Source organism: Papilio machaon, chromosome 4 (genome assembly GCF_912999745.1).
Source record: "Papilio machaon chromosome 4, ilPapMach1.1, whole genome shotgun sequence".
NCBI lineage: Eukaryota > Metazoa > Arthropoda > Insecta > Lepidoptera > Papilionidae > Papilio > Papilio machaon.
In genome coordinates, this window is record NC_059989.1 from 3,352,946 (window position 1) to 3,358,626 (window position 5,681).

At 30.6% G+C, this 5,681-nt stretch overlaps 2 non-coding genes across 2 annotated transcripts; one reads left to right on the top strand and one right to left on the bottom strand.

Moving 5' to 3' along the window:
- Positions 1 to 3,062: 3,062 nt before the first annotated feature.
- On the bottom strand, positions 3,063 to 3,134 carry Trnad-guc. Its single transcript has one exon. It is a non-coding gene; the product is annotated as a tRNA-Asp (tRNA).
- Positions 3,135 to 4,670: 1,536 nt separating this feature from the next.
- Trnad-guc lies at positions 4,671 to 4,742 on the top strand. Its single transcript has one exon. It is a non-coding gene; the product is annotated as a tRNA-Asp (tRNA).
- The last annotated feature ends 939 nt before the right edge of the window (positions 4,743 to 5,681 follow it).

A 5,681-nucleotide genomic window follows, 5' to 3' on the forward strand; every position in this document is an offset into this window, starting at 1 on the left:
AATGTATAAGTTTTCCCGCTAATGGAGCCGCGAATTATCAAACGAGATTACGTTTGCGTTACCAAGATTTAAACATTAATAAAATTTTATCTCGGCATGGAAATTTAAAGAAAATTACCAGTACTTTTTTTTCATAATTGAATTAAAATTATTTTATGAATGACTAGCGGTGTTTGCATTGTAATGCGTTAAGTATAACGTTTGACGTCTGGAAGTCGCTATCTAATAATTTTTAATGAATGTATTTTTAAGCATAACATTTCGTAATTTTAGGTAGATATGAAACAGCTTGTATATCGTCATTCCGCTCGGTGATCATAGTATCCCTAAAAAAACACCTTTTTTTCTTTGCAATGAAATTTTTGGACTTGTTTAATTTGATTCATTTAACAAGTTTGAACTATAAGTCTTCAACGAAGCAAATCACGTGCGTTTTGATCGAATGTCATAAATGGTTTGCAATTAACAACGATGTCGGCCGCTAACTCGGCCGTATTTCGAGATTGATCCGCTTTTATCGTCAGCTTTTAATCCTTAGTCATCCGACGGACCTGAAATCAACGTTGGAAATTTCGAAAATTTGAAACGACGAAATTTCAATCTGGTTTCGGTCTGTAGAATTTCATTTGTTTGTACCTTACACACCATATTATATTCTTACAATATCAATGAATTTAAATTATTTTTGTTGTGTATCGTCATATTATCAACAGAACTTACGGTTCTCAGAAACCAACAGTTCCGTCAACTTTAACCGTTGGTTTCTGAGATCAAAATTTCTGTATAAAACATATTGTCATCTATAGAGATGACAATACATATATTAAACTGGGATTTCCATCTCTGACACTTACGGTAGGCATGTTTTCTAATTGTTATGATTCAAGATACCGAAACTAAATATCGACACATAAATTATTAAAGTAACTTGGATTTGTAATGTATTATGAGGTGCATATTTCTAGCTTGTTACAGTTTATAATTATTACTATTTGTGCCGTAGTATTCTATAATCCCATATCATCATCATTGATTAAATAAACCATGTTTGAATTATTAGGTTTTAAGTAAACTAAACATAATAAAATATCTGATAATTAAATGCTGTTTGTAACATTTGACAGCAAATCTACTAATCCCATTGCACTCGTATCTAATATTAGTAATTATTTGATTATCTATTAAAATTAATTCTAGTATAACGTTTCGTGTTTATATTTTGATTCAGATTCAAATGGTTATACAAAATTTGAGTGTTGTTCAGTAGTTTGTTTAACGCGGGTTCACACTACCAAAACTAGTATAAAAACATTATGTTGAAAGAGAGAGACGTGAGTTATCTATACATTTCATAAAATTGAAGTATCTTACTATATCGAAAAATAAGTTCTTATTTCGCAAACATGATGTTTGTGCTGATTTTTTTGTTCTTTATGACAGTCCGCAACTTCGGCTTGTTCCGGGTAATTTTCGAAATGGCTGGCCCGATTCTGATGGGACCTTGACGGTAAGGTAGCTTATACATGCAGGCATATTATAGGGTATTTTTTTCCGCACTGACGAAGTCGCGGGCAATCGCCAGTGTTACTATACTAATGCTAGTTAGATTATTTTGGTATTAAAATTGTCATGTATATAATATAATGTTTATACAGCGTATGAGGTTGGAACTTGTCCTATAACTCCTATCAGTTGTAGGTAAACGTAATTTTCTTATCTCCAGTTTATTCAAGAAGTTTATCGCTTGTGTACATTTCACCAATACTATGTTATTATTAATGCACTGCGAAACTATGATTATTCCAGATTGTTTACTTAACTGCTAACATCGGAGCTCTACAGTTAATATTTTAAAATGTCTTTTTCTTTTTTTTTATTTCACAAATTTAGTACTTAACTGAGCCAGTAGAATTTAATAAATGCGAAGATACAATTTATTTTACAGTATAAGCTGTTACATAAACGAATAAATGAGAAATTACCGCATAGATTTAAGAACCACTAAACAAAATCAAAGTGTAATGAAAACCAAACCGCAACTTTATAACTAAACTTAATTGATTCTTGAAGTAGGTTAGTAAGTTAAATTTTTGTCATGGAAACAATACCATTTCCATACATATTCACTAACATCTTGTACAATTTTGTTATTTTATATATATTCATTGCCCAGTTAATAGAAAAAAAGGTATAGATAATTTTAACATTATGGTCGAATTGAAGAAAAATTAAGATTTTAAAGTGGTTTACATAATATTTGTTTTTCTATTAAATGTAACCGAAATGTGTAGTTTAAATATAATAAAATTATTTTCAACAGTTAACCATTTTGATATTGTACAATAAAAAATATATGTAAACACGAAATCGTAACATAAATATTACCTCTATATTCCCATCTTTTTCCATCTAAATTTATTTCAATATAAAACTTGGAAGAGCTTAAATCTTCAAATATAAAATCGCTGTTACGTTGAAATAAAATAATACGTTTGCAATTTTGAATTTCAATAAAAGTTACTCACGTAGACGATTTATTGTGTTTAAGTCATTTTTCCTTACGAGTCACATTTATTGTTTTTATTAGTTTCGGATGAATTAAATCTTAATTTATGTTATATTTGCCTATTTTATTAAAGTGTATTTCTATCAAATTTTAAACAGAAAGGATTATACGCAGTAAAAATGAACGCTGCTAGGTTTTATGAACACGATAAATTCAGCATGGAGGCGCTCGGTTTCAAAGACAGGTTCAGTGCGTTGTTTATTCTCTCAATTGAACGACATAAATCAGCGATGTCTACTGTAATTAAAAGTGGGCTCTCGTATCGTGACTACATTTTAAGCAAAGGAGAAGAGCTGCCGTGACAAATTGTTGCTATTCAATTTTACTTAAATAAACTATTCAATTAATTTACGAACGATACGTTACTTTTTTAACAATATAAATGAAATATTTTGAAATTGCCACAGATAATATATTTCATGCTGCGAATTAATACAGACAATAAAAATCGATAACGATCGGTACCAATAACTAAAGCGCCAGCAAATAAAAAGTACTCCCCGGCGGGGAATCGAACCCCGGTCTCCCGCGTGACAGGCGGGGATACTTACCACTATACTACCGAGGATACATTAATAAGTACGTATTAATGTATCGTGCGTAGTAAAAAGCAACAAATTTATTTTAATATGAATTAACATGAAATTACTATCTAAAATCTAAGGGAATTAACGTCAAATACGATGGTTTCGTCCGAATTGCAATCTCTTTACAAGCTTTTATTTAGTTTCACCTACTTCAATGTTTGTCATCAAATCTTGCAAATTAAATTTGATTCACTTTCCGGTTACTGATTGAGCTCCTATTTTACATACATGTGTATATAGCGTGACAATGCAATAATATGAAGGCTATAAGAAATTCGCAATGAAACAACATAACATCATCGAGTTTGGGTTCTATTGAATCATCTTTATTAGCAATTTGTCTTTTTTCAGCTAGGTTAAATAACAAGAACAATTTTTTTTTTAAAAGTTCCTTTCCTTTTTAATTTATTTTCATTTACGTGTTATGAAAAAAATTCCTTATACCACTGCCACTACCACCGTGATAATTATCTGTATGCTTATATTTCGTAAAAAAAACTATTAACTTAAGCATGCTGTTGTTAAGCTTACTTAGTCTGTACTTTATAAAGAAAATAAATTTGCAATGAGTTCCGACGCATTTTAAACAGCCAAACTTTCCCGGAACATTCCCGGCCAGTCTGCAAAGCTTTATTTAATCGAAAACTATTTTAAACCAAAACTACATCTATAATGTAAAGTCAAAAGGAGTTTTAATTTAAATTAGCTCTTATAATAAGGTTTACAAACATTTTCCAATGTTCTATAAGTTTGAAATTAATTTGACAGAGTAATTAAGTTTCGTACTTGTTTAAATATAAGTAGTATTAATATAAAGTTTTTGCTTAAACTTGTTAGTAATAGATTATTAATTTGTAAGTAACAAAGGTCTGCATCGTTATATTTGATATGTTCTAAAATAAGAAAACGGCTTATAACATTTCAAAGAACTCTGGAGAGACAAGAGTATCTTCCACGTTACTAAGTACAGCTTTGGCTGCTGTTATACATTCTCTAAATACCTTATTTATTCACCGCTTAAAGATTTTACGTTCAAAAATTTTGATACCAAGTTGATCATCACAAAATACACGTGATAAAGCAATTTTGCATTTTTTTTTTCATTTGAAGTTTTATACAGCTAATAACCGAATGTTTGTGTTAGTTTTACAGAAAATTTTTGTCCCTGGCTGTTGAGCGTTCTCTTACATTAACACTGAGTTCTCAAATATTATTCCGGGGGAGTTGAACTTAAAATTTAAACAACAGGTATATGAGGTTTATGCTTACCATTTCATGAATTATTAGTTTGACGTGAACGTTTCTGTCAGTTTGGTTACGATGTAAATAAATTCTTAAATATATATAAGGTATTTAAAATGTCGATTTCACATACCACGTAATTATTTACATATTATACTTCATTATAATTTTTCCAAGAATAGTTACAGCCGCAGAAAACTTTTTAAATTCGCATATATTTACATAATCTACGTCACTTTACCGTAACATGTATAATTTGCCAAGGACGGTCACCATCCTCGGTAGTATAGTGGTAAGTATCCCCGCCTGTCACGCGGGAGACCGGGGTTCGATTCCCCGCCGGGGAGAATTTTTTAAATTGTAGACATTTTACATTAATCCGTAATTTAACCGTTACATGTACGATTTACCAAGGACAGTCACCATTCTCGGTAGTATAGCGTCAAGTATCCCCGCCTGTCACGCTGGAGTCTTTTTGAATTTGTATATATTTTACATTATATTCGTCATTTTACCGTCAAACATATAATTAGTAGGTAAGTTAAATATTATCAAAATCACAAAACGATAAACACCAATGAATTGTTAATAAATGTTACCAAAGTACACTTTAGTTGATAATTTTGCTAATTGTTTTACGCTACATTCAATACAATAAGTATTATTGTATGAGTTTTAACTGCTAACTTTAATTTAACTGTGCAGGATCGCAAAATGTATTACGAATTAATGAGGCGAAATTTGTGTTATCGCTTCGCGTTATATTGAACGTATACTATTACTTTAGAATGAAAACATTTCTGTTAATCACATCTTTCGTATAATATCCACAAAGATTTAGAAATCTAGATAAAAAAAAACTTGAGAGGTGTCAAGGGACACCCGGATGGAACGAAGTTCCTTTCGATTAATTAGTGAAGGAACCAATGTTTATTCTATGAATAAAAAACTTAAGTCTTCACAAGAAGTACATTTTATTTCTATGAATTTCCGTTATATATTGTCACGTCGTTGCCATGATGATATAGCAAAAAGTGTCGTGACAACTTTTCGTAAGTATTTTTTCCGTCTAGCCCCCTTTCACAACGCGCGATAAGGAACTTCGTTCCAAAAGTAATAATTTGACTTACTATAGTCTTTTGTAAGTTATGTTATTATTGGAATTGTCTTAACTAATGTTTAACCGACTGACAAAGAGGGACTGACAATGTTTTTCACGCGTATACAGTAAGTATGTTTTATGTTTTGGGTTTGTATGTATGTAAAATCCATTGTGACGGTCTACA